Here is a 21,213-nt window from a genome sequence, read left to right as displayed (position 1 = left end):
TGGCTTCCTTTTTGGCAATCACCACCATTTCTAACTACACTCTCTCTCTTTGCTTGTTTGTTTTCTGACTCCCTAAATCTTGCATGGAAGAGAATGGGCTCCATTCAAGGTGTTCAGTGGCCGATGCCCTTGAGGCAGAGCTTCCAAGCCTGCTACTTGGAAGACACACTGTAGAACCGGCTGCCCACCCTGGGCAGGAAGCCAGTTCCAGAAGCTGCCCCACTGCTGCTGTGCACCCAGCCCAACGGCTGGCCCTCTCTGGACCCTGTGGATGCAGTTCAGAATTCTAGTGCTGCATATGGATCGCAGGAACTGGAATCCATACAGAATCCTTGCTGCAAGGGAGTTGGGAAAGCACGCAGGTTGGCTTCTGCCATTAGAGAAGGCAGCCAGGAGAGGGAGGAGGGGTCCCTGCACAAGCCCTACGTGGCCTGCTGGAAGCTAGCTCTCTGTGCACGCCATGCACGGCTGTGCCCTGGGGCCAGCCGACCACATGTCAAGTGACTGAAAGGTGTCGGAGTTGGGAGTTAAACCCAGGTCTGACTTAAAACTGCATTCTTTTCATTGTAACTTGCTTCTCGCTTGCCAGATGGGCCCTCCCCCAGGGTTTTAGGGCCTGTACACTTGGTGCTTGCAGTGCTGGGCTTTCAGTCGTTCCCGAGGTGCCAGAAGGGCTGGAGGGCCCTTCTGAGTCCGGGGAGCTGGCCCCACTGATGTTTGCAAAGTGATGGTTATGATTGGCCCTGTCAGGCAGAAGCCAGAAGGGACCCAGGTGGGACACATGCTCAACTCCAAGACCGCAGGTGTCACCAGCTGTGGACAAGCCTGAGGGTTTTGGTCTCTCCTGGATCAGGGGCCTGAGCCCTGGGCCTGTGTGCAGGGTGGTTCAGCCCAGGGCTGCTGTGAGAATCAGGTGCTGTCACCACTGCAGTGAGGGCTTTCCCACCATCGTACACCACAGGCCACCCTGGGAAGGTTAGGGTTTTGTTGGCTTTTCAGGTCCCACCAGGATCTCAGGCCACCCAGGGGCTAATTCCTGACATTCTCTGGGAGGCTGAGAAATAGCAAATGTGGTGCAAAGATGCCGGAAAGCAGACCTCATTGAATCTCAAGAAAAAAATCCAGAAGCACACACAGGGATGTCCAAAACCAGATGTCCAAACTGAAAAAAAAAAAACCAAACAAATAAAAAAAAAAAAAAACAAAGGGAAGGAAGGACGAACTTTCACTATGGGTCTTTAAATGGTACACATGGGGCCCGCACCTCCACCCCCGCTCCCAGGCACCCCCACACACCCCGAGGCAAGTCCTGGTGTCGGTTTGTGCCTGTCCAAACTCCCACCGCGTAGCTCCCTGCTCGCTGCCCACTACATCCATTCTTCTCACAGCTGCCTCCTCGTTCCAGGAATATGCCAGGTGCCTTCCCACCCCAGGGCCTTTGCACTGGCGGTGCTTTTGCCCACATGCCACATGGTTCCCTCCTTCTCTTCTGTGTTGTTGCTCGCATGTCATCTTCTCGGCAAGGCCTTGCCTCACCTCCCCACCTCTGTACACTCTGTCTTCCTTTCCTGATTTAGTTTTTCTCAGAGCACTACCTTCTAATACAGTGTAACTGAAGTTTCTTTCGTTTTCCTTATGCACCCTCCCCTTCAGAACGGCAGCTTCAGGAGGGCAGAGACTGCCTCTCTCAGTCTGGATTCCCTGCACCTAGATGGTGCCTAGCTCAGCATCGTAGGAGGCTCCCGAATTAATGAACACCCTTCTGGAAGTATCCGAGCACAGACAAGCGCGTATATGCACGTTTACTCCCTGTCCCTTTTTTGCACGGAAGGTACCACACTGCACACCGGGTCTGCACCTGCTTTTGGCCAACGTGTCTCAGAGTTCTGCCCCCCCAGGACGCACAACCTGTGCTCTGGTGTCTACAGTGGCCCCGACCACCACTCAGGTGGCTCGCTGGCTGACTCCCCTTCACCTTCACCGAGTATTTCTGTGTTCCCATCTCACCAAGCAAAGGCTAGAGCAGAGAACACCCCAGAAGTGCAGCCCTGGGAGAAAGTTGTTTATCTTCAGAGATAATCAGGCCTATCAGATGGGTTTGATCTCGGTCCCTGCTTTCCTTCTTTCTGAAGTACACACAGTGTCATGAATAAAGGTGCAGACAGCACAGGAAGCTGGGGCTGACAATGCAGTTTCTTGCAGCAAGGGTGAGGGTGGCTGGGGTCTCTGAGCGACCTCCGTGATATTGTGAGACTGGACCGGGCCTCTGACTGCTTGTGCGGACAGGATGGGGAGCTGGGCAGCTCCTTTCCCTGCCAAGTCCTCTGTGTCCTAAAGTTACCTTTGCTGTGAACACCAGGGTGTCTTTGAAGAGCTTTTAGCCACAGGTGTTCACACACTTCCTATTCTGAGTGTCACCTCCCCACTGCGTACCAGTTCCTGAGGGCTGGTTCAATTCCACAGCACCCAGCACACAGTAGGCACTTACTATTACATATGCAACAGAATGGCAAGGCTGGGATGCATTCATTGAAAGCAGGCTTTCCCTCCTCCTGCCCACACTTTTGAAAGAGGGCCCCCTGCTCAGTAAGGAAGCTTCTGCTTCCCACCCCACGCTCCCCTCCCTTTTGGATGGGATGATGGTGGGGGTGGTGGAAAACTGGCCTGGGGAGCTACTGCTTTTAGGGTCACAAACAGGCCCTCCCCTGCTGACTGAGGCCCACCTAGGCCTTGGGTATTTGGCTTGGCCACACTTGTATTATAAATGGGGGGAGAGGGGTTGTGCCTGAGAAAGCCTGGGGACCGGCTTGGGTGTGGGCTGCAACCTCTACCCATCTGCATTACTTAGCACAGACCCTGTGGGCTTCATGGTGCACAACCCCCGTTTTATGAAAAATGTATGTTGTCTCCCCTCCGTACACAGTTCTGGTGTGTACGCAGGGCTTGCCCCTGGGATGTTCGTGGGGGTGTCTTTTGGGTTGTCACTGACAGAGGCCCTGAGAGTGGGGTTTCCTCTGTGCTCTGCAGACCAGCCTGGGGCTCTTGGGGGCATGTGGGTCCAGGTGGCTCTGGGCACATGCTCAGAGCCAAGTTCTGACCCTCTGAACGCCTGGCTTCTATAGGCCTGCCCAGCCGGTAGTTGGGGGTGTAGGGGGGCAGGCCCACTGGAGTGGCTGCAAGTTTGACCTGACACCCTGGTGGTCCATAGGGACTTAATCAGTCTGAATGGGCATCTCTTGGGTGGCAGGCCCTGGGCTGTGCCCGGGGAGCTGCCCACCTTCCTGGAGTTTGAGACCCATGGAGAGAGGTCAAGTCTCGACTCTGAAACCTGCCAGAGGAGTGAGTGCAGGGGTCAGCATTCCCATTGGCTTCTGGGTTCTCCAGGGCCAAGCCTGACCCCAGCCCGCCCCTTCTCGCCTGTGTTGCATGCATTCATTTATTCATTCACTCTCAACACATTTTAATTGAGTGCCTACTATGTGCTGGAGATACAGCAGTGAGCTAGATAGAGGAGGTCTCTGCTGTCATGGAGCTGACATTGTGTGACAAAAGACAATAGGTAAGTTGACATGCCCAAGGCAATTTTAGGTGGTGGAAAATGGTGAAGAAATGAATGGGCAGGAGTTGCCAAATGCCTTGGGGGTTTTAGATCGAGGGTCAGTGAAGGCCTAAGGAGGTGACATTGGGCTGGGACCTGGAATGAGAATGTTGCTGTCTCAGGCAGAGGGAACAGCAAGTGCAAAGGTCTGAGGCAGGGATGAGTTTTAAGAGTTTGCCAAGGATTTAGGCAGGAAAGGTTGAATGATTGGGAGGGGGACAGTGGGAACATCGCTTGAGGGCAGAATTTGGCTCCAATGAAGCCAGAGCCCCCTGGATGTCTGTGACATCCCTCAGCCAATTCCAGTCTGGTCTGGGGCCACTTCCTATGTGCTGCCCAATGTCCTTGGGTGACTTTCCTAACAGTCTCAGTCCCCTCACCTATAAAATGGGTGTGTGGGAAGGTATTCCCTCACGAAGGCTTAATGAAGCTTTGAGCTAACCCACATTCCTGGGGGCTTAGGGGGGCCCTCCAGAGAGGCTGTTTGAGGCAGAGGGTTCCTTGGCAATTTTTCAAAGCTGCTGTTTCCACTACTGGGGCTGTCGCTCAGTAGCAAATGGTGCCCAGAGTAGCTAACAGGGCACAGAGTAGCATTCAGGGTGTGGGGTGCCGATGTGTGGTGGGCTGGGTGTGGGCTCAGCTGAGACCCCTTCCAGTTCATCCCTTCAGAGACAGGGTTCAGAGCACCCATCTGGAATCACTACCTGAGTGAGACCAGCCATTGATGTTCTTAATTTCCCTGGACCTCAGTTTCCCCATCTGTAAAGTGGGATCAATCACAGCCACCCCCCCACCCCCGCAACGTCTGAGGATTTCTGGGGGGGAATTCATGATCTCCTGAGGACAGGCACTTGTATTGGGCCTTGTAGCCCGTGAGGACGGGATTAAGGACCAAAGAGACAGGAGTGGTAAAGAAAGAGGGCAAATCCTTTTCAGAAAAACGCCTCCTTCTCCTCCTGTGCTCTGTGATTCTATCAGTAAAGTGGTGGGTCCAGAGGCAACCCCTGGGACCCCCTGCCTTCCTGACCCCCTCCTATGTCCATAGCCTCAGTCAAAATCCCAGGGCAACCCTTGGGGGGCAGGGGCTGGGAGGAGGAACCTCTGAAGATACTCCACACCCCCCTCCTCCCCTGCGGAATCTCATTGAGATGCAAATCCTGGGAGTGTTCTCAGGTGACACTACGGAGGGGGGCTGAGGAGGCTGCGTGGTGGGGGTGGGGCTGGCTGAGGAGGGCTCCCCCGTTTCCGCCCTCCCTTCCCTCCCCCAAAACCCTCACGAAGGGCTGGGCCTTCCTTCTGCAGGTCTGGCTCTGCTTGTGAATTCCCACGGTCTGCTTGGGCAGCTGGTGGGGACCGAATGGGGAGGGTGGGGACATTGACCTGTGACCCCCTCCTGTTCCAAATTGCAAACTGCTCCTGACCCTCCACATACACTTCCCTTTTTCCCCGATTTGTCAGCCCTAGGTGGTCCCCCCTCCCAAAGCACTGAGAGGCCTGCAAGGGACAAATTGCTGCAGGGCGAGGCAGGCTACCCCCCCCCTCCTGTCAGGGGCTGGGCACAGGCCCAGGCCCCTGGAAACCGCGTGGTCGCCTCCCCACCACAACCATTCTCCATTCCCCCGGGGGTTCTCAGATGTTGGCAGATGGCAGAACTGAATCTGCTGAGACGCAGCTCCAAAAAAGGAAAGTTGAACTGAAAAAAAAAAAAAAAATCAAACTCTCCAACATCTTAAGGGAAGGCCGAGGAGGAGGGAGGCTCCAAGCCTCGCTGGCACTCTCAGTGCCCTCTGCTGTTTAAAAAGATCTCCCCTGGTTTGGGAGGGCCACCTCCGAGGAGGCAAATGAGGACACACAGTTGTCAGGGCAGCCAGTGAGGCTCGGGCGGGAGTGTGTCCACACGTGTGCCTGTCTGTGAGCCTGCCTGCGCGCAGTCTGGGCTCCTGGACGGGCGCTCCGAATGTGCCCCGACACAGGCTTGCGAGCATGGAGTCTGGGCACTGAGTCCCTGAATGTCCCCAAATGGCCGTTCACTCACTCAACAACACATTCTCACCTCCCTGCTGTGTTAGGACAGTGAACTCATGAAACGGACATTCTGGTGTGTGGGCCTGCCTGGGTGTGAGGTCGTGTGCGTGTGATCGCCCACAGCGTTTATCTGTGGGTGATCTTGCGCTGGAGTCTGGGTCCCAGGCTGCACTCCCTCTGCGCGGGTCGGGGGAGCTGTGAGTTTCCGTCTGAGGCCCAGTGTGCGTGTCCGTTGGTAAGAATTCCGCATTCTACTGTGTGCTACAGCCCCCGAGGAAGCTCCACCGCGAGTGTCCCTGCGTATCTGTGTGTGGCCCTCCCCATCCACTGGCCACTCTCGAGTTATAATTTAATAGCTGAAACGCGATTCCAGTTCAGTATCAGGGGCTGCGGAGGAGGAGGGGCAGGATGGGGAGGTGCTTTGCCCTCCTTCCTCCTTACCGAAGCGACTAAAAAGAAACTCGGCGTCGCGCCCGTGTGTGTGTATGTGTGTGTGTTTGTGTGTCTGTCTGGCAGCGAGCGCGCGCGCGCGCGAGTGGGTGCGCGCAGGACCAGTGGAGGAGAGGCGGCCACTTTAAGGAGCCCGAGGGGGCCGGGCCCGGCGCGTCTGTGCGGGCGGGGAGCCGCGAGCGGGGAGGCCGAGCTACCGCCTCCCGGGCTCCCGCCCCGCCCCCTCCTCCCCCTCCCGCCACCGCCGCCACCGCCGCCGCCGCCGCCGGGGAGCGGAGCCGCGGGCAGGCCGGGCCGCACCGGAGCCCCGCGTCCGCCCGCGCCCCGCCCGAGCTGTGCGCCCGCGCCCTGTGCCCCGCGATGCGCGCCAAGTTGCGCGCCGGGGACCCGGGGCCGGCGCCCTAGAAGGCGGCGGCGGGAGGATCACGCCCCGGCTGGAGGCACGGCCTGCTGCGCGCCCCCAGCCCGACCCGCACCGCCACTTGCCTGAGCGACGGGGCTGCGCCGCCGCCTCCGCGAGGTGAGTTAGGGTCGGGGGTCCCCGCGGACGGCCGCGGGGGAGGCGCGGATCGCGCTTCCGGGGAATCGGGAAGAGCGGGCGGCGCACGCGGCGGAGTTGGCGGGGCCCCTGCACTCCCGAGTTGGCGCTCTCGGGGGATGGCCTGCTGGGAAGCGAGGCGCCCCATCGACACTGCGGCCCGCGTGCGTGGGGGCGCTGGGGAACTTAGGGGAACTCCAGCTCCCCAGCGAGGGGGCGGGAAGGAGGCAAGTGGTGTGGGGGTGGGCGGGCGGGGGGGCGCCATGGAAATGCGGAGGGCAGTCCCCCACCGTGTGTCCCAAGCACCAGGGGTTTGGCCGCCGTGCTCTTGCCTTACGTAGGAGCTTCAGAGTTGGGGGGTAACACTGCGCCTTATTTTTCAGCGGGCAACGCGGATTTGGGGAGCCCTTGGAGATGGCACCCCCGTTTTCCCGGCCTGGCTGCTGTGGAAGGGCGCATGTGGGGTTCCTGCCAGCTTGGGGGGACGCTGGACGCGGGCGCTCCTGGGCAAGGGACCAGAGGGCGCTGGGCGGGGGTCCCCCGGGGAGAGGCGCCTCTTATTTCCCCCTCCCCCCTGCCGGTGTTCCTGGTGTCTGGGCCTGCCTCCCGCGGCCGGTGACGCCTCCTTGGGCCGCCTCCTGGTCCCTCCCCCGGGCTGTGCGGATAGTTGGGATGCCACTAGTTTGCGAAGTTGGAATTCAGAGCTGATCCCACTTGGGCTGGATCGGAGGCCCCAGGCCCTAGTTGTGGGGGAACGTCCCTAGAGACCTGCGGGCAGTGGGGGCACCCGTGGGGAGCGCCTTCCCAACCCCGGACGTTTGCAGGAAAAAGCTCGAGGGAGGGAGAGGGCAAGGCGGGCGGGCGAGAGAGACACGCAGTACCTGTAAGCGGCTGTCGCCAGGGCCCAATTAGCGTGGGGCACCCAGCGTTATTTTTACATTGTAGGTTTATTTTTTGGGGCAGCAAGTGTCGTCCCGCCGCCTGTCGCGCGCTACGGCTCTCTGAGGGTCTGGTGCCGGCAGCGGAGGCGGATCTGTTCTGTCGGCTCAGTCTCCTCCCTTCCTTCTCCTCCTCCCCCCCTGTTGGTGAGAACTGGTTTTATTATGATTATTGTTTTTTTTTTCCCTTTTGCAGATTTGGAGGAAGGATGTGTGAGGGAGGGAGGGAGGGGGAAGGGGAGAGGATCCCTGTGGGCTGGTTGGGGGAGTTCTGGGCACGGTTGGGTTGTGTTATCGGTGGCCTTGACTTTGCCCTTTTTAAACCAGATCTGGGTCCCGCGGCAGCTTTGATCTCAGGGGCTCTTGGGGCCTGGCGGGAGCTGGGAGGGCCTCCCTGGGCATTGTTGTGTACATCGTCGTGGGTGGCCTTTTTTTCTTTTTGATGGGGGGGGTGAGGAGAGAGCAATCGGGAAAGAGAGATGTGAGCTGGGATAGCCCAGCCCGCCATTTATAGCCTGCAGCTCAATTTCCTGGGTTCCAATTTTACTTTTGCCACTTTACTGCCTGCCTGACCCTGGACAAACTACTTAACCTCTCTGCCTCAAGTTTTTCATCTGCAAAGTGGGATAATAATAGTACCGGGTTTGCAGGGTTGTGAGCACGGAGGGTCCTACTACTGGAAAGTATTTGTATATGTATCACAATGGCCACTGTTATTATTCCTGGGTTCTAAAACTTGGCCTTTAATCCAAGGCCTGGAAATCTTGTGAGATTTTGCCTGGAGAGTGGGTGATTTGGTGAGGGTAGGGGACCTTTCCACCCCTTCGGCTTTTCCCTTTGAGAGTGGAGAAGGGCAGATGGTGCCTTCTGACCATTGAACAGATGCACAGACTGAGTCCACTATGCTAATGCAGGGGCCTGGAGCTGACAATGCCTGGTGAACCGGTGGTCGCCAGGGCGTTGGGGTGCTGTCTGGCTCCCCCATTACCCCGCGCCGGCTGCCTTGTCCCTGATTGGAAATTTACCACCGCCAGGTGCCTGGGGAGTCTGTGGTGCCCAGACGTGGGGGCCTGAGCCAGGGGGCCCCAGCCCTGGCCTCTTCCCACTGAGCTATTTACGCTTGCTCAGGGATCAATACTATTGATGAACCCATGTAAGTGGTAATGTGGCTGTCAGGCCTGGTGAAGGATGGAGGCCCCTCGTGGGTCTGTGCGCACCCCCCTCCCTCCCTCGCCAGGGTTTGGCTACGTGGGAAGGATTTATTTGGCATAATCCGCTCTTTTCCCCCAATTAATAACACTCATACCACCCGCCTAAAGATTTCTGAGGGCTCTGCAAATGCAAATTTAACTGCTTGAAAGCCCCAAGCTGGGGAGGACTTGGTTGTTCTCCGGGAGTGGAGGGGGAGCGGAGGGGGTTGGCGGCTGGCACTCACCTGCTGGCTGGCGTGCGGGGGAAGAGCCCCAGCAGTCCTGGCCATTCAGATGGGATGTGGGGGCTGCCTCGCCTGGATTCCCCCTGACTGCGAGGTGGAATGTACCTTGTTCTCTGTTCCCACCCCCGCCTGAGGCCTGGGGGTGGAAAAGTTGGTGGTTCACTTTGAGGTATCATTTATGGGGGGCGGGATCTGTACCTATGTGTAATGCAACTTGAGGGGTCCTTGTCTGTGAGAAGCAGGAGAGCTGGGGCTCTCACCCCTTCCTTCCAATAACTACAAACAAAATCCCCACATCCAAGGCTGGCTCTGACAGTAGGGAGGGAGAGAGAGAGAGAGATTGAGAGAGAGAGAGAGAGAGAGAGAGAGAGAGAGAGAGAGAGAGAGAGATTCCGTTCTCTGTTTCCATTTCTCAGCCAGCAGCAGCCTCCCCAGGTGACACTCAGAGACTGGGCTCCCCGTAAGGGGAGCAGCTTGCAGGAACTGCTCCAGGCACCCAGGGGAGGGTCCTGAGCCTGGGCTGCCTGGGCTGGGAAGGGCCAGGGCTGAGGTGACATCTTAAAAGGCCTTGTCCCATAGACGGGTATGGGGGGTGTCCCAGGGAAGTGGTGCTTAGAAAGGTCAGCTGACATCCTTTGAGGATCCTGGCGGTGGGGAATGGACTTTATAACCTGTCAAGTGAACTTTTGGTCTAGGAGCTGGAAAACACTGTATATATGATGTGTATCGGGGGGTGTCAAAAAAAATGTATGCGCATGACTTGTAGTCATCTTTTGTTATTGGTGTGTACTATTACAATTTTAATACAGGTTTTTCCTTTCTTAACATGTGTATACATTTTTTTCCACCCTCTTTGTATATGCCATACATATAATATATGATATGTGTGGTGTATATGTGATGTGTAGACCATGTATGTGGTATATACATCATATATATAAAGTGCAATGGCAATAAAGCCAACGCATGTAAAGCCCTCACTATGTGCCAGGTTCTGCGCTCAACAGGAATCCTCTTGTTTACTCTAACCTCACCCTATGAGGTCAGTGCTATTATCCCATTTTATAGATGGTGAAATTGAGGCACAGGGGTTAAGTGACGTGCCTAAGGTCACACAGTTTGGATGTGGTAAGACCTGGGGTTATTCAAGGTCAAGTTGGTGCAGCAAGAATTTACTGCAGATCTGCTCTGTGGAGCTGCCCTAGGGGATAGAAATAAAGAAATGATGTTTCTTACTTGATCACCTAAAGATCTTTGCCTCAGGGAAGCAGGAGACTGAGAAACTGTTCTCCCCAGTGTTTGGGGAGGTGGACAGTGCCCAGCCGCAGACCTGGCATTTCTTTGAAGTTTCATTTTATCTTAAACATTCATGCAAATTTGGCATTCCTTTTGGCGGCAGGGCTGTTTATCTGGAAATGAAAACATGGCTTTAAATTATTTAGCGTGGTGTAAAACGGGGTTCCAGAAAGCTGTACCAGATGAGTGCCAGGGCTGGCAGGGAGTCCCCGCGCTAGCCTGCATCCCCAGGGGACTTTATAGCTGGAGACCTTCAGAGGTCCTGGGAGGATACAGCTTTTTCTCATTTTATGGACGAGGTCACAGGTCAGCGGGCCAGGCTAGCCCAAGGTCGCACTGTGGTGTGACTTTTGGTTAAGATGACTGACATCATCATCGTCATCATCTGTATTTTAGAGTAAAGTGAGCCTTCTGTGCCCGCACTATCCACCCCACGCCCAGCTGGGCTCAGGCTAGCCCTTTCGGTTCCTAGATCTGTAAAGAGTTACTGTGAACAGAAAGCAGGGCAGTCTGGGAGTGTTCGTGGCCGATTGAGCATTGCAAGTTCCCATGAGTTCAAGTCCCGGCTTAGCCATGTGCACGCGGCGTGCCCAGGGGCTGTCCTTGCTCCTGGCAGAATGTAGGCGTCCTGGGCTATAAAATGGGCACATTGCCTCCTGCCAGTGGGGTAGTGGAGAGGATCAAGGGGCAGAAAGCACGAGTGTTGGGTTTGATGTTCAGCCATTTGACTCTGGGCAAGTTACTTCTCTGAGCCTCAGTTTGTTCATCTCTAAGATGGGGATGATGATGACGATGTTGGTGATACTTCTGACTTTTTGTTGTCAGGACCCAGTGTCGTGATGTATGTCGCCGGAGCTGCTGTTTCGGCTCACCCCTTTGGAGAGTGAAGGCTTCCGTGTAGAATTTGTCCAACCCAGGTCCTCATCCACAGGCTGGTTGGCCATGAGCTGTTCCTTCTTCTAAAGGGCTGCTGGGGAGGCTTCTGTAATGGAATGGCTCTTCACCTGAGCCTCAGGCCTGGGCTTGTTGCCCTCCCGAGACAGCGGGCTCCTCCCTGTCCCGCTGGTTGGTGATTCACAGATGTGCTCAGCTCCCTGCTTCTCCTTTTGAAAGCTGAGGTTTTCTCTTTGGGACTTTGGAGAGCTGGAAGCCGGGCGCTGTTGGTTAAGACAGAGAGGGCCTCCTGGGGGAGGAGGGGTCTAGAGAGGGCTCCTTTGAAGTCAAACTTGGGTTCAAATCCTACTTGTGGCAGTTTACAACTTGAGTGGTCTCGGACTTTCTGGCGTCAGTTTTCTTATCTTTAAGAGGAGGGGGAGAGAAAATAATGCCCACCCCAGAGGCTAGTGTGGGGCCGTCCCGTCCAGTCAGTTTCCCTCGATGGTGGAAACTGTTGTTGATGTGTTTTGTACTGCACTGTCGCCACCAGGCAGCCACCAGGCACATGTGGCCTTTGAGCATTTGGAATGTGGCTAGTGCGACTGAACTGGTAATTTTATTTCATTTTAATTAACTTAAATTTAAACAGACACATGTGGCTGTGGCTGATGGCTGCCTACTCAGACGGCACAGGGTTGGATGATGAAATAAGGTTCCGTGTATGGGAGCAGGGCCTGGCTCTTAGCCTCTGATGTTTTCCTTTTGCGTGTGTTTTCTCTGCCTGGAGCGCTGTGGTCCGGTGACCCAGACAAAGCCCAGGGCTCTCCCTCCCTGGTGCTGGCCCAGGGTCTTCCAAGCTCTGTCCACCCTCCTTTGTCCACATTCCTAATCTCACCACCCCCTCTTGTCCCACCAGTCTCTGGGGCAGCTCCGTCCAGTAGCCTTTCTGGGATGGCGGAACGTTCTAGAGCTGTTCTGTTCAGCACCATAGTCATAGCCACACGTGGCACCAAGCACTTGAAGTGAGGCCAGTGTGACTGACCAAGAAAGGGAATTTTATGTTTCACTTAATTTTCATAAACTTAAATGGCCCCACGTGGCGAGTGGCCACCGTCCCCGTTGGTCAGTGTGGCTTTAGTGCCATGCCTTCTCTGGGGACTCAGGGCCAAAAGCCAGTTTTCAGGCTATTGGGTGAGCGTTCTCTTCTTCTCGGCCCTACAAGCCACCACCCGAGACTGGGAGCTCTTTGCTCAGTGTCCCCACTGTCGTTCCTGGCTGCCGTTTCCTGAGGCAGTGCCAGGCCTGCGCGGTGTGGGCACCTCTGACTCCTGGGGGCTGAGCCCTGTGCGTGGGCCGCACCCCGGGTTCACTGAGACTTTGGTCCGCCCCTTGTGTGTGTTTCCACACACGCACGCCCGTACATCAGGAAGGCCTGCGTGCCGTCACGCTCCATATTTTCTTCCTGTGAATTAACACGTCAGGACATCTTTCTGTGGATATTAAGTACTAGATGAACTTTTGTTTTGGATAGCATTGCATTTTAGTCATTTGAAAAATACAGAAAACCAAAAAGTAATGCACTTAAATTTGCCACATGCTTTGGGTTTTATAAAAACGTATTAAAGAAAATGCCTGGGCCTGTTGAAAAATTAAATCAGTGCACAAAGGTGTGGAGGGAAGTGTCCTTCCTGTTCCTGCCCTCCCAGTTTCCGCCCCCTGGGGCAGACATGCGGTGCAGTTTCTCCTCAGAGATACCCTGGCCAGAGGCCCGCCTTCGATGGGCTTGGATGTGTGTGTTCCCTTTAAAACCAAGCGCACGAGTTGTGTCACACCATATGCACGCCTTGCTTTCCTCCTCTAAATGATCATATATGTTGGAGTTCATTTTGGAACAGAGACAGTGGGGGTCAGTGAACGGTGGCCCGCGGGCCCGGTCCAGCCTACTTCCTGTTTTTAGATGGTGCGCAAGCTTAGAATGGCTTTTACATTTTTTTCATGGTTGAAAAAAATAAAAAGACAATTTTGTGACGTGTGAAATTATATGAAATTCAAATTCCAGTGTCCATACATTAAGCTTTATTGGAACACAACCCTGCCCATTCAGTTCTGCATGGTGGGGAGCTGAGGAGTTGCGACAGGTCAGGAGGCCCACAGAGCCCGGCATGCTTATTCTCCAGCCCTGACAGAGAGCTGCCTCGCTCTGTTTAATGCAGCAGAACCTTCCAGGGTTTTCACTGTGGAGGAAACGGGAGTCCAGAGAGGGTCATAAGTTTGAGGGTCACACCCTGTGAGGGTCGTCCTAAAACCCCTCCTGGCCTGGCTCGCTGTTCTTGCTAAGTTGTGCTGATGCTCATGGTTATAATTTGCTGTTGTAGAATGCAGTAGGAAGGGGATGGTTAAGGCAGCCAGCAGTTACTTTTGGCGCGAGTTTTGGCCTGTGAAACCTGAGGCTGTAATCCCTTCTGTACAGCACTGCATAGTTGCTGTAGTACCTTCTGCGCCATGCTCCATAGTTTGCACAGTTTTTGCAGAGTTTCTTAGAGCCCATCTTGTTTCCCTCTTTGCTTTGGCTGGTAGGAAGCTCAGAGCCAACTTTGCAGCTTGACTTTAGCAGGCTGGTCCAGTTTTTGTTTTGGTTTTACGTAATTCATCCTGATTTCAGATTAGTTTGTCCCTGATTTTTCCCTTTGCTCTGACCTTGTTGTCTGATTTTATCTTATCGCTTGCATTCCAAAAGTTTCTCAGCTCTTGAGGGGCAGACTGGAGTGGGGCAGGAGTAAAGAAAATACTTTGTAAGGTGTTTCCATGCTTGTTTCTCCTGAGTGCCTATGGGGTGGTGGCAGAAGATTCCAGGAGAAAATTAAAGCCTAGCCCCGTGGAGTGTCTTCACCAAGGTCATTCCCTGGGCAAGAACTGGGATCTTTGGACATCTGCCTTGGGCCAGACTTGGGAAGATGACAGTGAGTGACTTGCTTGGTGAAAGATGTCCCTTTTAGAGGCCTGTGTCCTTTGGGAACCACTTGGCCTGAGGGAAGGCCCTGGTGTGGGGCAGGTAACGAGCCGTCAGTCTGTCCCGTATCTGGGGACGGGGGTTTTGGATTGTTGCAGTGACAAATCCTGCAGGTGTGCACACTGAGGGACCAGCCATGAGCTGTGCTGCTGCTGTCAGACACGATTGCTTCCCTCTGCTGACATGGGATGTTTCTTTGAGCTGGGAAGGACATAAGGGAGGAAGTAAGCCCGGGTGGGCTGTTGGATGTAGAATCGGATGAGACCTGGACGAGACCTGAGCCCGGCTGCCTGCTGGTGTGCATGGTGTGGGGTGGGGGCTGGGAGGCTCGGAGGCTCCTGGGGGTCAGCTCTCCCGGGCACTGCCTCCCGCCTTCTGGGGTTGGCGTGGTTTCTGGTGACCTGTGTTTTAGGGCTTGTGAACAGAGGTCGAGTGAGCCATGGGTCTGAGCCCTGTGTCGGCCTCTTGCGGCTGTGCCGTGCGGTCTAGGACAAGTACCTGGGCCTCTGTGCAGAAGTCCTTGGTTTACCCAGCAGTAAAATGGGCTGTTGAGTGACAGACGGGCTCCCAGTGTATGGTGAGGCAAAGGGAGCTGAGAGGCCACGTGAAGCATGAGCCAGGCCCAGTCCTGCCCGTCTCCCCGCTGTCCACGGCTCACAACCCGTGGAGCCACCCCACCGCCCAGGGCCAGGCAGGTGGATCCAGTGGCCTCCTGAGGCCTCAGTGCTCACAGATGTTCCAAAAGGACCTCAGACCCAGCTGTTCCAACCTGGACCCATGGGCCCCCCCATCCCAGACCCACTCCTGAGCTTCCTGCTGGAGTGTGGGGCGCACAGGCCAGACACGTGGGAGTTGCCCAAAGCATCCTGTCGCCCAGGGCATCTCCTCCCTGGTGTCCCGGAGTCTGGCTGCCCCAGGCCCTTCTCTGTACACAGCTGCCAGCTGCCGGTGGGGCCCCAGCGGGTGAGTGACTTGGCCTTACTCAGGGCCTCCCACCACTTACAGGAAATCCAGACCTTCCTCACTGCCCTGGAGGCCTCTATGCCAGGTGCCAGCCCACCTCCGACCCCTTTGGCTGGCTCCCCTGCCATCACTTGGTGCTGCCTTGGGTGGGGTGGGGGGCGACTTCTGGGCGGGCAGGTCTGGAGGGGTGGGTGTGGGGAGGGGGGGAGTGTTTGTGGCCCGGGTGGGGGGCCTCTCTGGGAGATGGCTGTCAGGTGGGAGTCCGAGAGGCCAGGCCTCAAGGTGCCTGTGGGGGGGGGCCTACCTCGGAGACCCCTGCATGTCCCCTCTGTCCTCATCCTGAACTCGGGGCCTGCCACAGACCCTCTGGGAGCATCGCCCAGTGCTGCCATGGTGTCTCCGTGGCCATGGCAACTGCCTGGCACCAGGGCCTGCTCGTTCGTTAGGCTAACGAGGCAAGTCTGCTGAGCAAGGGGGGGCTGGGGGCATGGTCGCTCCAGCACTCGGCCGGGCATCTCTGCCAGGCCACGGGGCCAGGATCGGAGCTGGGGGGCCCGGAGTGGGTGTTGAGGAGCCCAGTGCGAGTCGGGGGCCCCTCCAGGGTCCTGGGGCCTTGGGCCAGGTCCATGGGGTTGGGGTTCTTGTGGGAGTTGTGTATGGGCTGACTCCTGGGTAACTCCTATGAGCAGTTAAACCAGGGGGAGCATGTAAGTGGTCTGTGCCCTCCGCCTCACCCCCTTTCTGGTCTGCTCCGTGTGCTCACACTGTTCCAGCCACACTGGTCTCCTTGATGTTTCCTCTGAAGCGACACGTGCTCCAACAGCAGGAGCGACGTGGTCATTTAGACAGTGGAGTGTCCCTGCTGCCAGTGACCTTGGAATCAGGTGACAGCTCAGTGTCTTGGCCTTGACCTGGGGCTGTGGGTGAGGGACACAGAGAGAAGAGAGGGGCCTGCAAACTGGAAAGGGCTGTGCTGGAGAAAATACGCAAAAGAAATATCCCAAAGCAGAGAGACATCCACTGAGAGGCTTTGAGTGGGGTCGGGTGGTGTGAGGTAGGAATGTTTGTGTGTGTGTTTTCCTGATTCCTTTAAATCCAGTGGGGGTACCTGCCTCCAAGGAATGGCCAGGAAAAAAAATACGTCCCTAGCCTGTCCCCCACCCGTGATGAGCCAGGGCTGATTCTCCCAGGGTGGGGTCTCCCATGCCACGGCCCTGTCCCCAAGGGGCAGGCATTCCAGATTCTTGGAGCAGATGTGGCGATGCCACACGCTCCTTCCTTCCCGGCTTTATTGAAAAGAGGAAGAAAATGGCCCACGCCTGGCCCCGAAGGAGGCCTGCGTCCAGAAACCTGAAGCCTGCAATTAAATGAAACTGGATCCTTAGGTGAGGGGGCTCTGGAGAGCAGGCCCCAGGGAGCCGAAGCTCCCGCAGCAGTGCACCGACTGTGTGGGGCCTGGGGGCCAGTGTGCTGTAGGGAGAGGGGGGAGAGGGAACCACCAGCCAGCCTCCTCCAGGTCCAGGTGGCTGCCTTTTATTGAAAAAAAAACCTGCAGGTGACTTTCAGGTCACCCAAGTCCCCTTCCTGGAGGTGGCCGTTTCTCCACTGGACATTCGCACTTCTAATCCATGTTTTCATATTTCCGCGGGCCTCTGCTGGCTGCCTGCAGGCCTGGGGCTCTGCCTCATATCCAGGCTGGGAAAATGCGTGTGGACGTGTCTTTCTGTGTCCGCCGCTCTGCAGTCGCTGTCAGGGTGAGCCATCTGCATCTGCCAGCTTTGTGGGTCAAGAGTGGTCGAATATCGACAGATTTCATAGAACTCAACCTAGTAATTTCCTCTCCACGTTTAGACCGGCAGCAGACCGGAGTGGTTACAGGCAGGGATTCTGAGGGCTTGGTTCCCCCTGCCCTTGACCCCTCGACAGCTGTGTGAGTCGTCCGGCGCTTTATCGAGTCTTTCAGTGCCTCAGTTTCCCTGATACGTAAAATGGGGACCAAAATAGTACCTACCTGGCTGGGATCACTTTGGGGGTTAGAAGGGTCCTATACAAGGCTTGCAGAACCGTGTAGCTATGATTATTATTTTTTAAAATTATGATTTTGTGATGTGTTGGTGCAGTTAGATCTAGTTGCCGAATTTTGACTTCTGTATAGATAGTATCTTGTCATGGGGACACATGATATGGGCTCAGTGTGTCCCCTGGAGATGTCACTGGGGTTGACTGAGGTGTTTGGACCTTTCCCGAGTGCTTCCGGGTGCTCAGGTGCTGTCCTTTCTCTTCCAGGTGTTCCTGGGAGTGGAATTGCCAGCGGGTGGCTTTTCCCGACGCCGCATGGTGGCTGTGCTGGGTGGACCTCTTTGCACTGGGGTGCAAGGCTTTGGGTGGGACCTGTGGTTTGACAGCTGCCTTTCGAGAAAGACTGGTTTTTTAAAGAAGCAGAACAAAAGTGTTCTCTGTAAATTGAAAAATGAAGAAACAGAAACCCTGCACATAAAAAAATATGACCATATTCCCACCCCCCAGAGACAGACTGTCGGCATTTTGGTGTAACGTGGGTTTTGATAAGAAGGGCCAGCTCTGACCTCTGCTTTCCCAAAGTGAAGGGGGGAGGGGTGGTAAAATGTACAGATTCTGCAGTCCCCACTCCAGCCCCAGTCCTCATGGATGGGTCAGGACATATGGTGGCTCTGAGGTGGGGCTTTAAGTCAGTTGAACCCAGGTTTGAGTCCTTCCTGTGCCCTGCAGTTGCTGTGTGACATGGAGCCCTGTGACCTCGTCTCCTTCCAGGATTGTTGTGCAGCCCTGCACACAGTAGGTGCTCAATTGATGCTTGAGTGAATGCAGCACAGCGGGGTTTCTCAACCTGGGTACTACTGGTATTTAGGCTGGATAATTCTGTTTGGGGGGCTGTCCTGAACATCGTAGGATGTTTAGCAGCGTCCCTTGTCTGTATGCCAGTGGTACCCCCATCCTTTCTTCCTGCATTTGGACAACCAGTGATGACTCCACACATTGTCCTCTGAGGGGGATAGTCACCCTGCCCAGGGCCCCTGTGGTACTTGATGGGATCTCAGAGAGGACTGTCTGGAGGGCAGAGGCGCCCCGTGAAGGCGTTTTCTTTGGAGTCGGTGCCCAGTGTATAGATTTTGTTCATTCAGATGCTTTCATTAAGTACCTACTCTGTGCAGGGAGCTGTCCTTGGTGCTAGGACACAGCTGGGAACGAGGCAGGCATGTGCCCTGCCTCCCCAGCCACATTGTAATGTGGTGGTGATTTAAGGCCTGTTCATGCCACGGTTTCCCCCTCTGAGAAATGAAATGAGAGTTGCAGGGGGTCCCATGAGGAGCTTGTATCACCTGGAGCTGGCTCTTTCCAGTCCTCAGTTTCCCCATCTGTAGAATGGGGTTTGTGGTAGTGCTTACCTCCTGGATTGTGTGGGGATTAAGCAAGTCACTTTGCCCCAGGCACATGGCACACAGTAGGGGCTTTGTGATGGTGAGGGGAGCACATGACGTGTGCGTAGACTCTGACGGCCTGTGTGCATGCATCTATCCTTGGGGTCACCCCAGTGGATGGTGCCCAGGGGTGTGTGGGCAGGATGCCCATGACGTTGCCCTCTCTGTCCCTGGCCATGTGGGTGGGGGTCTTGGATGGAGGGGGCTCAGCGGCCTTCCTCCACGGCCCTCCTCCGCAGGCTCCCCAGGCTCAGTGGAGATCCCTAAGGCGATTAAGTGGGTTCATTTGATCCTGAATGTGAACTTGAGCCGGGGGCTTATCTCCTGGAGATGAAAGCCTGGCGGGCAATGAGCCACCTGGCCCAGGCAGGAGTTTGGGGTTTTATCCTCCACCCCCTGCCCAGCTGGGGCCTGTGCTGGGGGCTTTTGCCCACCTGCCTCCAGGCCCTTCAGCTGCCTGTGGTGGACTGAGGGCTGTGTGTTTTTTGTGGGTATCTAATAGTGGCTGGCACATGCCGCCTAAATTCATTTGATCTTCTCAATCTCAGGAGCTAGCAGTGATCATCACTTTCCCTGTATTACAGGCGAGCAGCTAAATGAGGCTCAGAGAGGTCAGCTAACTGGCCCAGTGCCGCACAGCATCCCAACAGCTTTGAACAGTATTTACAGCTCATACTTGGAAAATCCCCTTCACTCTTGGCACTGAAATTCCTCCGTAACAGTCCTCACTTTGCACAGAATTAACAACAACAAAAATCAGTGTAATGCCCCAACTACAGTATGAAGGGAAACGAAAGGAAGGCGGTGCCGGCTCCCACTCAGAATGAGAAAGTGTAGATTCAAGAGAAGTGAGATCAGAAGCCTTTCGCTATTGGAAGTACATGAAAGTGACGTTAAAAAAAGCTCATGTTCTGGCAGGTTTTTGTTTTTTTTGAATAGCCAGGCCATTTGAGAACTGCGTGAGGAGGTGACTTTCATGGTGTGGGACTGTCCCACTGGCTGAGTGCCAGTCACAGGACATGCAGGGATGCCATAAGCATCCCTGCATTTTGTGGGGCGGGACACAGCCGAGGGGCTCCGTGTGCCCTAACCACACAACACGGTAACAGTAACGGTAGCAGTATGCTGGCATTGTGGGCAGGGCCACTGCAGGCGAGACCTCCATTTTTGTATCAATAATGATAACAAGGCAACCACATAAACATAAATAGTAAAAGAAAAAAGTATAGAAGTGAAAAAAAATCATAATAACAAAACCTAGTAACGGCCGACCAGGCCCCGTGATGGACCTGCCCCCACTGTCTGGCTTGGACATGTGCAGTGACCTCCTCCTGGTCCCCCAAATCCACTCTTGTTTTGCCATCTGTTATCCGTGCTGCAGCCAGAGGGAGCCTGTCAGAAGGAGAATAAGACTCGTCAGCTTCTGGTCCCACAGCTTCCGCTGTTCTCCTTCTCTGAGGTCCTGAGGTCCAGAGGCCCTGAGGCCGCTGGGAAGCTGCTCCACCCTTGCTCCTGGCTCACGTCTTCCCACCCCTGGGCCTTTGCAGTGCTGTTCCCTCACCTGGCATGCTGTTCCCTGGAGATTGGCACGGCAGCTTTCTTTCTGCCATCAGGACATAGTCAGCTGTCACCCTCAGGAGGTCCCCCCTGACCACCCCATCAAGCAGCGCCCACTTACTGTCTGTAGTTGTGGGTGTATGGAATTTCTCAGTCGATTCAAACCCTTGTGAGCTGTCCATCTCCCCAATCCAAAGGTCACTCCCAGGAAGCAGGAGCTGCGTCTGTTATCCATCCTGGGCTCCAGGGCCTGGAACAGTGTTGGGACGTAGTAGGGCTCGGTCAGTTTGTGCTGATGGCCGAATGGATCCCTTGGCAGCAAGACCGGGCCTGGTGTGGCCTGGAGGAGGGGGAGGACAGGTGCTGGACCCGGGGCACTTGTCCCTCGAGTGGCCCTGTTGAGTGGCTTCCAACCTGCCTGGAACCGGCAGACCAGTGGACCAGCCCAGGGGAGAGCTGGTGCCCCTGGTTACTGTTTCTTGTACAGGGAGACAGTCCCTTAAGGGCCCAGGGTGGGGTTGGGGTCAGTGAGCGATGGTGCCCCCGGATTCATTTTGCAATGTTGTGCTACAAACATAGCAGGTAGAGGCCTGAGACGCCTCAAGACTCAACATGTGGGTTGTGGCTTAGGCTGGGGAGGGCAGGGCACCCCGAGGTTCCCTTTCTGCCCTGAGGCCACGTGTGGTGGCCCAGAGCTCTCCCTGGCAGAGTCTCCAGGCAGCCCAGAGGAGCTTGTCCTCGTCACCAGCATGGGGCAGCCCGTCACCCTCCTGGCTGCCACAACCTCTCTGGGCTGAGGGACACTTGGAGGTCCTGAGAATCGTAGAGGTAGGAAATCCCCTGAGGTTGTTCCCTCCAGTGCTCTTGTTTACACATGGTCAGGCTGAGGCCCAGAGAGGGTGAGCAGTTGGCTCAGGGTCACACAGCACAGCGGGGCCTGGACACTGGAGGCCTGATATTTGAGCCTGCTAGCTGGTTCCTCCCACTAACCAGCTTCCATACCATCCCAGTCATTATGGTTGTTTACTTTATAATTGAACAGTTTTCTACAATTTCATATCTGTGTATA

The 21,213-nt window shown here is 55.7% G+C and overlaps 1 protein-coding gene across 22 annotated transcripts in view; it reads left to right on the top strand.

The window, feature by feature from the left end:
- The first annotated feature begins 6,306 nt into the window (after nt 1-6,306).
- The window catches only part of NCOR2 (nuclear receptor corepressor 2), a 184,401-nt gene continuing 169,494 nt past the window's right edge, over nt 6,307-21,213 (top strand). For 9 of the 22 annotated variants that reach the window (XM_074321474.1, XM_074321470.1, XM_074321482.1 and 6 more), the window contains exon 1: nt 6,308-6,593. The gene's annotated coding sequence lies outside the window, so the exon portion shown is untranslated. Of the gene's footprint in view, nt 6,594-21,213 lie in introns of all 22 variants that reach the window. The other 13 variants (XM_074321469.1, XM_074321471.1, XM_074321472.1 and 10 more) reach the window with 2 other exon arrangements.

The sequence above is a fragment of the Rhinolophus sinicus genome, linkage group LG16 (genome assembly GCF_036562045.2).
Source record: "Rhinolophus sinicus isolate RSC01 linkage group LG16, ASM3656204v1, whole genome shotgun sequence".
NCBI classification, from domain to species: domain Eukaryota; kingdom Metazoa; phylum Chordata; class Mammalia; order Chiroptera; family Rhinolophidae; genus Rhinolophus; species Rhinolophus sinicus.
Note: the sequence above shows the minus strand (reverse complement) of the source record. Positions and strands in the feature narration are given on the sequence as shown.